The sequence below is a fragment of the Artemia sp. Qi Xiang Cuo genome, chromosome 12 (genome assembly GCF_049724085.1).
Source record: "Artemia sp. Qi Xiang Cuo chromosome 12, ASM4972408v1, whole genome shotgun sequence".
Lineage (NCBI taxonomy): Eukaryota > Metazoa > Arthropoda > Branchiopoda > Anostraca > Artemiidae > Artemia > Artemia sp. Qi Xiang Cuo.
Genome location: NC_142805.1, coordinates 10,169,019 through 10,185,150, shown reverse-complemented (window position 1 = coordinate 10,185,150; position 16,132 = coordinate 10,169,019). Strand labels below are relative to the sequence as shown.

The 16,132-nt window shown below is 37.0% G+C and overlaps 1 protein-coding gene across 2 annotated transcripts in view; it reads left to right on the top strand.

Annotated features, from left to right (window-relative positions):
* Positions 1-16,132, top strand: part of LOC148945755 (LITAF domain-containing protein-like) — a 37,673-nt gene that overhangs the window by 3,851 nt on the left and 17,690 nt on the right. The window lies entirely within an intron of this gene.

The window sequence follows — 16,132 nt, the reverse complement described above, 5'->3', positions numbered from 1 at the left end:
TCCTTTTTGTGAGCTTGAATTGTTGTGGTCTTGGTACCTAAGAGCTCCATGGCCTGCTATGAATAGGGTCATGCAAGCAATTTTTTTTAGGGCTACCTGTGAAAGCAAGCATCTTGTTTCTACCCATGATTGATCTTCCTTTGAGTAGTGAGTCCTATTTGTATTGTGCCCTGATGTTTGTAGCCAAGCAAGGGGAGAAATATGGATTTGTGCCTATTGTAACATTTGACCAACCTCTATGAATGAAGTCTATGAAAATAAGTCTAGAAAGTGAAAAACCTGGAAACATACAGAAAAAGATTGTATTGAAATAAGGAGGATTCCATTTTCTCCTAAGCTTTCTTAACTGCATAGAACACATACTGCAAGGATCAGGCCTGAAAGAAATTCTTGAAATTGTTTATGATGAACAAACACTACCTCATACATTGACAGGGAAAGCAGAAACTTGTGCTTTGTAAGGGAATATGATAAAAATCTGCTTATTAAAGGTTAGGGAGTTAATAGCAATAGATCAATTGCAAGCTTTGTATGAAGGGCTCATTGATGGTAGATTAAGCTTGGAAGTATCTGTAAAGATTAAGTACTAGAATATCTTGGATTTGCATTTGACAAGCAGAAGGAACAACTTTCAGTTGATGGAAACAGAACAGTCAAGCTTTGGACACAGTACCTCAATGTGGTTGGCATAATTCAGTGATTCCTAAGTGCAGAGGGACTTGGTCTGTTGGAAGAACATCTGCATGCAGAAAAAGCATGCTTTTCTATCTTCTAGCAGGCCATAACCAATATGTAAAGACTGCAAGAGTCTGCCTTCAAAAATAAACAAGCTATCTGTTTTTCATCTGAAAATTTACAGATCTTTGTTTTGTGATGGCCTTCAAATAATAAATCACTCAGAAAAGGAGTGGGATGGGGTGTCAGTTGACCTGATTATAGATCAGGAGTTTATGAGGAGTCTTGAGACATCTGGAGGCCCTACTAGTGGAGGTGGAATGACAGAATTTCAGCAAAATCTTTGGGTGATGTCATGCTCTCCTTACATTAAAGTAAACTATCTCATGCAGGAGCTTACAGGAAAGAAGGACTGTGAAATATAGTTAATGGAATAATTGTTCCCTTAAAATCAAACATGGAAGAAGCTCTAAAAGTGGGAACAGAGATTCTTGATAGTATGGTTGACAAATCAGTAAAGGATTATGTTTTCAGAAAGAAATCACAAGTAACCCTCATGAGAGCCATGAGAGCTGGCTCACTAGGCATCAAACACACAGATCATAGCCTAATATTCTAGAGCTTCTTGGTTGTTGCAAAACATGTAATCATACCAGAAAGAGACTGCTCCAAACATGAATTATGTGCTGTTCCTTCATCACTCTTTGACATCAATAGGCCAATGAGGAAACCAAACAAGCCTGATCTTGCAAAAGCTTTCTTTGAAGCTTGTAAATACATAGATAGCCTGTGCTCAAATAGGAAAGAACTACTAGGACACTAACTTCACATTTTGGATGGTGAAGCTCTTCTTCATAGGCTTCAGTGGAAGATTGGAAGCAGATTTTCAGTTATATTCAACTGGTACTTGACATTTATCAAAATGCAGCACCCACACCCTAAAGTGGTTTTTTGATGAATGTGATGGAGGACCTGCAACAAAAGACCTGACACAAAGCAGATGTTTGAAATTCAACAGCACACAGGCTCTGTTTACTGCAGATACATGTCAAATGCACAAGGAAGAATTTCTATCCAAAAAAAAAAAAAAATAAGGCAATGTTCATCTGCATGCTTGGTGAAAGCTCATGTGAAAGGGGGATTGAAGCTTTTAATGGAGAAGACAACACTGATGTGAAGATCATTAAACCTGTTGAGAAGGCTAGTATTCTTTCTACTGTGCTAGTTGGAGATGATACTAGCTTACTTGTTCTTTTACTGTTTCATGCCAATTGCTATTCCATTTAGATATATTATTCTCCTGAAGCAAAACAAGTATTGCATGGGACGTGTACATGATGAAAAGTAGCTTGGGAATAGACCTCTGCAATTCCAGACTTTTCTCCTATGCCCTGAATGGCTGTAACATCACTTCCCATATACATGGTGTTAGTTAAGGAAAGGCTATAGACATCTTTGAGGTAAACAAGGTGTTCCAAAGAAGTTTTCAAGTTTTCCTGAAGGCAAGCACAGAGGAGGAGATAGTTTTTCTGGAAAACATGCTTTGCTGTCCATCTATGGAGACAAGAGTGATGTAAACCTAAACTCAGCTCACTATTGTATCTCTCAAAATAAGGTCTCAATATCTTCCAAATTTGTGGACCTTTGAGACTTGCCACCTGCAAGTGCATCTGCAAAGTTTCACTTGCTTCATGTCTATCACTAGGTCCAAATTTGAATTGAAAATAGCCACTTAAAAATTCTCAACCCTCTTCAGTGGGGATTTAGGTGCAAAGAAACAGTTTTGGTCCCAATGATGACTGATTTATCTCTGGCTCAATTGCAACTTCTGAAAATTGTGAAATGCTCCTGTAAGCCTAATAGCTGTGACTCAGAAAGATGCTAATGTAAGAATTATAATCTACAATGCCCTATAGCTTGCAAATCATGCAGATTGTTTTTCTGCTAGAATGCCATGGAACTTGACGAGGATGACACTGCCTTTAATGCCCATGTTTTTTGAAAGTTTTTTCTTTTTATGTTTGACCAAGTGAAAATAATTAAAACCAAAGCTGTCTGGGTTATTCCCTAATCATAGGCAGCGCAATAGCGCTGCCAAAGTTAGGAACGATGTTGGTACAATGTATTATTTTTATTTTTATTTTTTTGGGGGGGGGGGGTACAAAGGGCACTTGGTATCAAAGGAGTTGTCATAGAAACTTCGAAAAGGGCTCATTTAATTGGAAATTGGTATGGCTTATGCCCTTTTTAATATTCGAAAGTAATCGAAAGGAAACGAACACCCCTTCCATACCCACCATTTCTACAAACCCACCCCATAAAAATTCTGAGGTGGCTATTTTGTTCATCGTAGTTGATTACGAGAAAGAAGTTGTGTCTTTGAAAAGAACATTCTTCCACATCCCTCACCGTAAGGGTTGTAAGTTATGCCCTGGGGGCATATAAGATTTTTATAGAAAGCGTTGTCGTAAAAACTTCAAAAAAAGTTTCATTTGATCAGAAATTCTAAGGGCTTGTGCCCTTTTAATAGCCAAAAGTGATTGGAGGGCAACTAACCGCCCTCTCACGCCCACCTTTTCCCCAAACACATCCAATCAAAATTTGAGATAGCCATTTTGTTCAGCATAGTTGAAAGTTCTGAAAATTAAGTCTTTGAGGATGACAGCCCCCCCCCCAACAACCCTTTGGGAAAGGGGTATAAGTTATGGCCTGGGGGCATATAAGGTTTTCATAGAAAGTGTTGTCATAGAAACTTTAAAAGGGGCTCATTTGATTGGAAATTGAAATGCCTAGTGCCCTTTTGAATAGTCGAAAGTGATTGGAAGGCCCCTAACCCCCCTTCTACGCGCACCATTTATCCAAACGCCTCCAATTAAAATTTTGAGACAACCATTTTGTTCAACGAAGTTGAAAGTTCTGAAAATTAGGTCTTTGAGGATGACAGCCCCCCCCCCAACAGCCCTCAGGGAAAGGGCTAAAGTTATGTCCTGGAGGCATATAAGGCTTTCACAGAAAGTGTTGTCATAGAAACATTAAAAGGGGCTCATTTGATTGGAAATTGAAATGCCTAGTGCCCTGTTGACTAGTCGAAAGTAATTAGAAGGCAACTAACACCCCCTTCGAATCCCACCATTTATCCAAACACATCCAATCAAAATTTTGAGAAAGCCACTCTGTTCACATAGTTGAAAGTTCTGGAAATTAGGTCTTTGAGGATGACACCCCCCCCCCCCCCACAACAGCCCTCAGGGAAAGGGTTATAAGTTACGTCTTAGGGGGCATATAAGGCTTTCATAGAAAGCGTTGTCATAGAAACTTTAAAAAGGGGCTCATTTGATTGGAAATTGAAAGGGCCACTGCCCTTTTGAATAGTCAAAAGTGATTGGAAGGCAACTAACACCCCTTCTATGCCCACCATTTATCCAAACACATCCAATCAAAATTTTGAGATAGCCATTCTGTTCAACGTAGTTGAAAGTCCTGAAAATTAGGTCTTTGAGGATGACCGCCCCCCCCCCAACAGCCCTCAGGGAAAGGGCTATAAGTTACGTCTTAGGGGGCATATAAGGCTTTCATAGAAAGCGTTGTCATAGAAACTTTAAAAAGGGGCTCATTTGATTGGAAATTGAAATGCCTAGTGCCCTTTTTAATAGTCGAAAGTGATTGGAGGACAACTAACACCTCTTCCATACGCATCATTTATCCAAACACAACCAATAAAAATTTTGAGATAGCCATTTTGTTCAACCTAGTTGAAAATTCTGAAGATTAGGTCTTTGAGGATGATAACCCTCTCAGAGCCCTCAGGGCAAGGGTTATAAGTTATACCCTGTGGGCATATAAGGTTTTATTGAAAGCTTTGTTGTAGAAACTTGAAAATGGCGCATTCGATTGGAAATTCAAAGGGCTAGTGCCCTTTTTAACAGTCGAAAGTGATTGGAGGGCAACTAACCCCCCTCTCACGCCCTTCTTTTCCCCAAACACATACAATCAGAATTTTCAGATAGCCATTTTGTTCAACGTTGTTGAAAGTTTTGGAAATTAGGTCTTTAAGGATGACCCCCCCCCCACAACCCTCAGGGCAAGGGTTGTAAGTTATGCCCTGGGGACATATAAGGTTTTTATGGAAAATGTTATTGTGGAAACTTCAAAAAGGGTTCATTCCATTGGAAATTGAAATTGTTGGTGGCCTTTTTAATAGTCAAAAGTAATTGAAGGGCAACTAACCCCACTCTTACGCACACCATTTTCCCAAACATATACAATCAAAATTTTGAGATAGCCATTTTTTCAACGTAGTTGAAATGTCCGGAGAGTTTGTTTTTGTCGATGAGAACCCCCCACAGCCCTCAGGGCAAGGGTTGTAGGTTATGCCCTGGGGGCTTATGAGGTTTTTATAAAAAGCGTTGTCGTAAAACGTCAAAAAGGGCTGATTCGATTGAAAATTGAAAGGGCTAGTGCCCTTTTTAATACCTGAAAGTAATTGGAGGGCAACTAACCCCCCTCTCACGCCCACCATTTCCCTCAACACATCCAATCAAAATTTTGCAGATATAAATTTTGTTCAACATAGTTAAAAGTTCTGGAAATTAGGTCTTTTAGGATGACAACCCTCTCACAGCCCTCAGGGCAAGGGTTGTAAGTTATACCCTGGGGGCATATAAGGTTTTTTTTATAGAAAGTGTTGTCATGGCGCGCTCATATTGCCTGGGTAATGAAATTTAAGCGCCAAAACCCATTTAGGCAATGAGTTTTCATCTGATGAGCCCCGATATGTGGTGATCACCTTAGGAATATAATGTTTTTGTAGATTTAAAGCGTTATAGCTTGGTTTGGGAACATTGACGTATACTTATTGATGCTGATTTTGCTATATTTTGGACTTGATTTTCGGATTGTCGGATTGGATATACTGTTTTGTCCTGGGGAACTGGATGGATGAGTAGGGTCTAGACCTTGTTCAAGTGCTCATTTATTTCAGTTACTAAAGTAGGAAGACGTTTTTTTTTTTTTTTTTTTTTTTTTTTTTTTTTTTTTTTTTTTAGCCAAGTAATTACCGTAGTACATTATAGAAACTTCAAAAAAGGCTCATTTGATTGGAAATTCAAAGGACTAGTGCCTTTGGAAAGCAACTAACCCCCCTCTCACGCCCACCATTTACCCAAACACATACAATTAAAATTTTGAGATATCCATTTTTTCAACGTAGTTGAAAGTTCTGCAAATTATGATTTTGAGGATGACAAACCCCTCAGGGCAAGGGTTTTAAGTTAAGCCCTGAGGGCATATAAGGTTTTATAGAAAGCATTTTCGTGGAGACTTCAAAAAGGGCTCATTCGATTGGAAACTGAAAGGGCTAGTGTCCTTTTTAATAGTCGAAAGTTATTGGAGGGCAACTAGCCCCCCTCTCAAGCTCTCCATTTCCCTAAACACGTCCAATCAAAATTTTGAGATAGCAATTTTGTTCAACATAGATGAAAGTACTGGAAATTAGGTCTTTGAGGATGACACTGCCCCAGAGCCCTCAAGGCTAAGGTTGTAATATAAGGTTTTTCTATAGAAAATTTCGTTGTAGAAACTTAAAAAAGCTCATTCAATTGGAAAATGAAAGGACTAGTCTGCTTTTTAATAGGCTAGTCGAAACTGATTGGAGGGCAAATAACCTCCCTTTCACACCCATTATTTCCCCAAACACATCCAATCAAAATTTTGAGATAGCCATTTTTGTTCAACGTTTTTGAAAGTTCTGGATATTGTGTCTTTGAGGATGATCCCTCCCCCCCACACCCCTCAGGGTAAGTGTTGTAAGTTATGCCCTAGGGGCCTATAAGGTTTTTTATAGAGCCTTGTAATAGAAACTTTGAAGGGCTAGTGCCCTTTTTAATAGTTAAAAGTGATTGGAGGAAAGTTAACACCCCTCCCACGCCCAAGGTTTCCCCAAAAACATCCAATAAAAATTTTGAGATAGCTATTTTGTTCAACATAGTTGAAAAGTCCGGAAATTATGTCTTTGAGGATGACACTCCCCCCACAGCACTCAGCGCAAGGGTTGTAAGTTATGCCCTGGGGGCATATAAGGTTTTATAGGAAGCGTTATCATAGAAACTTCCAAAAGGGCTCATTCAATTGGAAATTGAAAGCGCTAGTGCCCTATTTAATAGTCGAAAGTCATTGGAGGGCGACTAACGCCCCTCTCAAGCCTACCATTTCTCCAAACACATCCAATCAAAATTTTGAAATAGACATTTTGTTCAACGTAGCTGAAAGTTCTGGAAATTAGGTCTTTGCCAGCGTTGTCGTAGAAACTTCAAAAAGGACTCAATTGGGAATTGAGAGGGTCAGTGCCCTTATTAATAGTCAAAAGCGATCGGAGGGTGAATGCCCCCCCATACCCATCATTTTCCCTGACACTTCTGATCAACATTTTGATATAGCAGTTTTGTTGAACATAGTTGAAGGGTCCGGAAATTATGTTTTTGAGTATGACAACCCTCAGGACTAAGGTTGTAAGTTATGCCATGGGGGTATATAATGTCATATAGAGAGCGTTGTCGTAAAAACTTCAAAAAGGGTTCTTTCGATTGGATATTTAGAGGGATATTGCCCATTTTAATAGTCGAAATTGGTCGGAGGGAGAATCCCCCCACGCCCATCATTTCCCCAAATATACTCTATCGGAGCTTTACTATTACGTTGTTGTTCAATGTAGTTGACAGACCTGGACGTTGTGTATTTGAGGATAACAACCCTCCCCCTATAACCCTCAGGACAGGGGTCGTAAGTTATGGCCTTGGAGCATATAAGGTTTTTTTCGAAAGTTTTGTCGTAGAAGCTTCAAAAAGGGCTCATTCGATCGGAAATTGAGAGGACTTATGCCTTTTTTATTAGTCAAAAATGATCAGACGGCAAATGTCTCCCTCCACGCCTATCATTTCCCCAAACACTCCCAATAAAAATTTTGATATAGCCATTTTATTATGCCTATCAGAAAGGTCTCGAAATTATGTTTTGAGGATAAGAAATCCCCCCAGCCCTCAGGGAAAGGGTTGTAAGTTGTGCCCTGGGGAAATATATGGTTTTTATAGAAAGTGTGGTCTCATAAACTTCAAAGGGGGCTCATTGGATTGGCAATCAAATGCTCTAGTGGTCTTTTTAAGAGTCAAAGTGATCAGAGGGTAGCTACCCTCTCACCCCTGGACACACGTCTTATTGTCTCAAAATGCGTCTAATAGAAATTTTGAGATAGCCATTCTATTCAAAATATTCTAAATATCATATAAAAAGGACTTTGAGCTTAAAAAAAACCCATAAGATTGTGGATAAGGGTTGTAAGTCTTGCCTAGCGAGTATTAAAGGTTTTTATGGAAGGAATGGTTGTTTAACTTCGGAAGAGACTAATTCTTACTTTCTGAAAAAAACTATGCCAATATAAAACAAATATAAACTAATCAAAAAAACTTTTTGCACAAAATAAGTTTTCCAAAAAAAGAGTAGAGAACTCCATTAACCAAAAAATAAACAAAAATAGAATCAAATAATCTACCATGCATATAACTACCACAAATCTGTATCAACAAATAAATGAAACCCAAAACAAACAGAAATTAAAATAAGTCAAACTCAAAACGAGCAGAAATTAATCTGAGTAGATTTCTAAACCCTATGCTTTCTAATAGCCAGAATATAATTTGTACTTTACTGATAAAACTTCTTTTAAATGTTTTCATTTATAACTTTAAGAAAACAAAAATTAATTAAGATTTTAAGGAATAAATATCATTATTTTAAGGAATAAGGATTATGTATATTAAACTGAAAATGCACATTTTTTTCAGTAAATTCATTTGATTTTTTGTTTTGAAGTTTATATAACCATGTTTTCTATAATAAAAAAAACCTTATATGCCCCCAGGGCATAACTTACAACCCTGGCCCTGAGGGCTGGAGGGATTGGTTGTCCTCAAAGACATAGTTTTCAGACGTTTCAAACACATTGAAAAAATGGCTATCTCAAAATTTTGATTGGAAGTGTTTGGAAAAATGATGGGTGTGGAGGGGGGGGGGGCATTTGCCCACTAATCAGTTTCGACTGAAAAATTAGGCACTAGTCCTCTCAATCTCCAATCGAATGAGCCCTTTTTGAAGCTTCTATAAAACCCTTATAGGCCTCAAGGGCATAACTTACAACCCTTGTCCTGAGGACTATGGGGGGGGGGACGGTTGTCATCTTCAAAGACATAATTTTCCGACCTTTCAACTAAGTTGAACAAAATGACCAAATGAAAATGTTGACCGTAAATTTTTGGGGAAACGATTGGCGTGTGGGGGGGGGGGGTGATTCTCCATCCGATTACTTTCGACTATTAAAAAGGGCAATAGAAAAAATAAGCCCTTTTTCAAGTTTTTGGAACAACGCTTTATATAAAAAACATTATATGCCCCCAGGGCATAACTTACAACCGTAGCCTTGAGGGCCGTAAGGGGGGGGGGCATACTCAAAGACATAATTTACAGACCCTTCTACTATGTTCAACAAAATGACTCAATCAAAATGTTGATCAGAAGTGTTTGGGGAAATGATGGGCGTGGAAAGGGGGTATTCGCCCAATGATCGCTTTTGACTATTAATAAGGGCACTAGCCCTCGCAATTCCGAATTGAATGAGCCCTTTTTGAAGTTTCTATGACAGCGCTTTCTGTAAAAACCTCATATGCCCCAAGGGTATAACTTACAACCTTCGCCCTGGGGGTTGTGGGGGGTTTCTCATCCTCTAAGACATAATTTCCGGACCTTTCAACTACGTTGAACCAAATGGCTAACTCAAAATTTTGATTTGATGTGTTAGGGGAAATGGTGGGTGTGAGAGGGGGGTTAGTTGCCCCCAATCCCTTTTGACTACTAAAAAGGGCACTAGCCATTTGAATTTTCAATCGAATGAGGCCTTTTTGAAGTATCTGCTACAATGATTTCTATAAAAACCTTTTATGCCCCCTGGGCATAACTTACAACCATTGCCCTGAGGGCTGTGGGGGGAGTGTCCTCCTCAAATACATAATTTCCAGATCTTTCAACTACGTTGAACAAAATGCTATCTCAAAATTTTGATTGAATGAGTTTCAGAATTTTTGATATGTTAGCCATCAAGGAGGCACACTTGTGCCTCTATAAAGAGGCGACCCACCACAATGTTAAGCGATTTCTGGTCCTAGCGGTCGCAGAGAGACAGCGGTAATCGCATTTTGTAGCCCAAGCTCAAACTAAGAAACGCGCAAAATTTCATCCCCCTCCGACTGTATCCTCATGGGTGGAAGTGTGCCGGAATTTTCGACCCTCCCACCACAGCCCCCCGTTAATGTGGTCCGATTGGGCTGAAATTTAAAGGTTAAGCTTTCCTAGGGCCCGGGAGCTTATCCTCGAAATTTCAGCTCAATCCGATCACTCCTTCCCTGTTTTCCAAAAACCAAATATAGCCACTTAAAGTTCAAAAAAAAATTTTTCTTCTTAGCCACGCCTACAGGCCACAGTTGGCGACTGATCCGGGTGAATGAGGACTCATTCGAAACAAAATTCGACCTTTTAGGGCCTTTTGATATTTTCAGACCGAAAAAATTATCCCCCGAATTTACATTTACGAAAAACCTCGTTTTCCTATAAGAACCCACTATAAGCGGGTTCTTATCGTTTCCCCATAAGAGCCCGCGAAAACGCGGGCTCGTTTTCCTATAAGAGCCCCCAAGCTGTCAGATCAGCTAACAGTTAGTCAAGCAATAATAAGTAATAAACTGTACAAAACCGTGCAGAAATTATTTGAAAAAAACTACGTTTTCTAAAGAGTTAAAGAGTCTGAGTTACAAGGTCGAACCTTAAAACGTACAGGAATTAGGAGGCACAGTTGGGGGGCTACCGCCCCCCGAACCCCCCGCTTTCGCAGCCTTTAAATAAAAAAAAAATTTTTAAACTGAAAGTAAGGAGCGACATTAAATCTTAAAACGAACAGAAATTATTCCGTATATGAAAGGGGCTATGCCCTCCTCAACGCCTCACTCTTTACGCTAAAGTTTTTATTGTTAAAAAAAAAGAGTTGTGAGAAAGTCAAACTTTAGCGTAAAGAGCGAGGCGTTGAGGAGGACACAGCCCCTTTCATATACGGAATAATTTCTGTTCGTTTTAAGATTTAATGTCGCTCCTTACTTTCAGTTTAAATTTTTTTTTTTATTTTAAGACTGAGAAAGCGGGGGGTTTGGGAGGCGGCAGCCCCCCAACTGTGCCTCCTAATCCCTGTACGTTTTAAGGTTCGACCTTGTAACTCAGCCTCTTTAACTCTTTAGAAAACGTAGTTTGTTTCAAATAATTTTCTAATAAGGAAGAAGGTCTTGCTTTAAATATTCAAAATTAAGTTTGCAAAGAAAGCAATTAGTGCGTTTAGAAAGAGCATGAAAGGTGCATAAAGCTGTGTTAGCTAGCAGTCAGAGTACCACCCACTAAATAATGCAATATTAGAAATCTTCGGAGCATTATCCCCTTCTAAATTAGCTATGATAATGGAAAAATTCTTACTAATTCTTATTAAAGAAATTATGTTAAATTTTTTTTTTTCATATTTGATGACAGTTTATATTTGTACCACTTAGCTATTATTATGATGATATGTACTATTTCTTTTATAGGTCATACTGTGTGTTTACCCCAACTTAACTAGCTCTGATCTCTAAGGGGGTTAATATTTTTTTTTGTACCCTTAAATGAATTAAATAAATAAATAGAAAGAAGAATGGAGTTACTTATTCTTCTGGTTCTGAGCTTGGACCTATTCCATAAAAGTTTTTCAAAAAAAAAGTAAAGGGCCCTACTAATACTAAAAACTAACTGAAATAAAGTCTTATAATAACTAAAACTTAAAACAAGCCATAGTTACTATCAATGAATAAATGACACCCAAAACTGGCAGATATAAAAATGAATAATCATACCAAACATACAGTTAATGGATACCAATATAGATGAATATATGAGTCCTAAAAATAAAATTAAGATGAATAATCATTATCAAATCTATAAAAAACGAAATTAGCACAAGAGTGGGACTAATGCTCCCTAATTCTTGTTAATGCTTCTTAAACTCCCTAAACAGCTTAGATGTTGTTTATATTTCATAAAAAAAAATGTATTTTGCATAGTGTGGTTTTATTTTCAGTATTTTGTATTTGATTCTTCATATATTTAAAAAAAAGAGGGCAATCATCTTAGTAATAAAGCGTACTGAAAAGAACTAATGAAAGTATACTGACTGCTTGACATATAATGACATTAATTTCTGGAAGTACCAGCATGTTTTCATTTATTAATGTTATAATTATAAAAGAAAATATTCTTGTAAAAATATAATTAAAGAAAATAAGTATAATATAAAGACGTCATAATTAAAAAACAGATAGTATGCCTGACTTTGCACACAAACAAAGGCTTGTGATATGTGTCAGCCTGTTTTAGTTGTAAGGGCACCATCCAGGAGGGACTCAATCATAGTAATAGCCAAAAATACAGAGGGAAAGAAACTGCTGATAAATTTAAGGAATCTTAGACAAGGGTTTCATAAAGTTACAGTTATTAGAGTAACATGTTTGGTGTTCAGCAAGGTATCCTGACTGTGATTTCAACTAAACTGGTGCATGGCTGATAGATAAGATCTTGTAGAAAATGCTTGCAGCAGCTTTACCATAATCTGATATATTACTTGAGCTGTATCTCTTCTTTGCAAGAGGAATTAAGCAAGCTATTGTTTACAAGCCAGCATTTGACAAGGCTGAATTAGTATTGAAGGTAAGAAATATGTCAAAGAGAAGATGGTGGCTAGGTCTGACATCTAGACAACATTGTAGACAAGCTTTGATTCCATTGTTTAAGTTTTTGAGTTGACAATAAAATATTATAAGGGTAAATGAAAGACATTATTGACATTACTTATTATGATCCTTTTGCACTAAGTCATGTTCAAAGTGAAGGCTCTTGCTGAAAGACAACAGGAGGAATGCATTTATATGATGACTCTAAGCAAAAATTACTGGCAATACCTGACATCTAAGATACTCTCCTCAGGATAGCTCAAGTAGAGAAACATACCTGAGGTTGGGGCATCCAAAGCAGCTTAAAATCTGGTACAATAGCCAAACACATACCCTTGATTTTGAATCATCCCAGACATTCATCTCCTTGCAGTTCAGTGGTTATTCCTAATTCTGAAGCTGGGCTGTCACTTGACTGAAAATCATTCTATGTTAAGGCACTCTGCAGTATCCTTAGAAAGATAGAAGCGATTTGCCTGGATGATTGAATATACACTCATCTTTTCTGGAGTGAACATGCTGAAGTTCATGGATGACATTGACATTTGGTTTAAGGTTTATATTTTGGAAGATTTTCTTTATACATGATACTTATTCCAAGACGGATTGACACCCAAAGATCAAATTGTTCAGGGATTCTGTTGTTACAATATCTGCAGAATGGGTGAGTTGGTTAATTCCATGCAAACTCCTTTCTCTTTGTCATCATAGTTGTTCTTAACCTCATAGGAAAGAATATTGTCCTTCGTTAAATAAAATGTTGGAGGGGAGAATATTTTTGATTTTGTGTTCAGATCTGAACCAGTTATTCTGTTATGGAGATCACTATGGAGTTGAAGACACTGCAATCCAAGGGCAGAAATACTTTTGTGGATGCTGGTAGATTAATATTAATAGCTGATAGCTTTGAGAGGCTATTTTATTGCCAACAACTGTGCAGGGGAGGATAGAATATTTTCAGGAAATCTAGGTTGAATATTCAGCTAATAACTTAGGGTTATTGGTGCAGAGGCACATTTACTGTCCTTCAGTAAAGGTTTGGAGAAACTCAGGATATGAAGTGATTATTTTCTCATAGAATGTTGCCTGAATTTCCATTGGCAGGAAATTTGATTTAGGTTTGATATTATTTTTGATAAAAGACCTGGATGTATCATTTGCCATCCTAGGGACTGTTTAGATAAAAACTGTTCAACAAATACTCCTTAGTGAAAGTAAGCTTGATGGGGCCATGCTTATTCATACTTGCTATCTTGGTGTAATATTTGATTATTAGCTTGTTCTGTCTTCTCTGCAAGAGGAATTAAGCAAGCTATTAATTACAAGCCAGTACTTATCTTGGTAAATAATAAGTCTTTCCGTAATTTCAGTTTGAGTCTGGTTTTCTTTAACTCTTGGTTTTGGAGATAATGGATTAAGATCAAATACCTAATAGTGCATAATAATTGAATACATAATAGATTAGACAGATCTGCTCGTTTTGAGTTTGACTCGGTTATTTATTGTAATTTCTGTTCGTTTTTGGGTTTCATTTATTTATCGATGCTAATTTTTGGTTTAATGGAGTTCTTTACTTTTCTTTGGAAATTTATTTTGTGGAAAAAGTTATATAAAATTATTCCTAATAAATAACGGCTTTATGTCAAACCACTAACAAAGATTGAGTAAAATTCTTGACGAGAGGCTTTTCCCCTGTATTGAAAAATAAATACATTAGAAAAATTAAACTTTCATTTTTTCGGATAAAATATACTCCAGGAAGATGTTCTGAAGCTCTTATCTCTACTTTTCCCTTATATCTAGGGCTTAGAAAATTGCATAAAAGAGCATTTTAGATTTTAGTTTTTATTTTTGATTTTAGACCCAAAATAGAGTAATAGCAGTGGTAACAATTGGAGGGCAAAGGGCGGCCTTTGCTTTTTATATTACCCCCCCCCTATATTTTGAGAATCACTTTTTTGGGGGTGATTTTTATTGACAAACATTGAAAAAGACATTCCCCCCTGAGATATAGGAAATATGCCAGGGATCCTCGAAAATTTGTAAAATTCTGTGAGATAAGCTGAATTGCTGGACCTAATTAACCAAACAAGCAAATACCTTAATTGATTCCTTAATATACAATACTAAATGTATATTATATGCTGTATATGCTTTACAATAACTGTCAAACGGTTTCTAAAGAAGGAACTACAGTGGCAAAATTTTGTTGAAATAGGACAGATAAGACAGCCTGGACCGGTTGCAAACCATTTTTCAAACAGACAGGAATCAAATGTAGTCCAGATTGAAGTTGCACTATGTACGAGGAAGATTGGCGATGAAGTCCCAGAAATATTCTCTCACCAAGTTTTGTATGGTTTGTAATTTGGCAAAAATTATCTAGTCACATTCTCCATAGGCTCTGACTGCATATTCAATCTTTGAATTGATAACCTATTGTAAAATTATGGAATGATTGTTTAGGAATTAGAGTCAGTCATGTGCTTCAGAATTAAACATTTTCTTACCGGGGGAATTTTAATAAGATTAAATCGATAACTCATCCTGATCATAAATATCAAGTTTTGCCTAAAAATTAAATTGTGTTACAATATTGTAGTTCTTAAACTGAAAAGCTTAAAATAATTAACAAGTATTCCAACATTTAACAAATAGCAAAACTTTCTCAATTAAAGAACAAATATGTCTTTTTAAATATTTTCTCGAAGGGAAGTTTTTTAAAGAAAAGTAATAGAAAAATCAAGCATTGAAACATTAAGACGATAGGCACACTAGGCAAAATGTCCTGCTGTTCAGGTTCTTTGTCTAGCAAAAAGCATGCTTTAAAGAATTTTTGATGGCCCTTGATGCATTTTTTGCTTGATGCTTTTTGATGCATTGTTTGGGCAGCAGCCTCTTGAGAATGGATCAGGCCAAATATTGCAGATGGATTCATTTTATTGAAAATTTTTTTTACTGCTTTGATTATCAAAGAACTAATCAGCCCAAACTGTAATTACTTCTAGGAATTTCACCCAGGGGGGGGGGGGTAAGCACTGCTGTGATTTAATGGAGGGGCTTGTATAGTTGTACTCTAAAAGAAGGGCTGAGTATAAGCACAAGTTATCTTTTAATAACACAAATACTGATCCTTAAAGTCGAGGTTTTTGTAAGCCAGAAAAAATTCTTCATAAGTTTTTTGTTCTTCAAGAAGCTGTAATTTTATATGATACAAAATACATAATAGAAATATTGTAAACCTTCCTTGACAAACTCTGCTATTATGTCAAGTTTAGCCAATGGTTTATGTATAAACCAGGGCTATATCAAGGATTTTGTTTAAGGTGGGGGTATTTTTATTAGGGGGAGGGGTGGCAAAAAACTACAAATAAATCAAAAATCTTTTTCTGCATTTTTTAGTTTTTTAAGAGTGGGAGAAAACTTTCGGGAAGGGGGTTCAAATCCAGTACCCCTTCCTTTGGATACAGCCCTGATATAGGCCTAATGTAATTTATATTTGCTATTATTTGTTATTTATTTTAGTGCCGTTTCTTTCATTTTTTATGAATAATAATAATTATAATAAATAATAATTTTTATTTGAAAATCAAAATTGACAACAGGTTATTGTT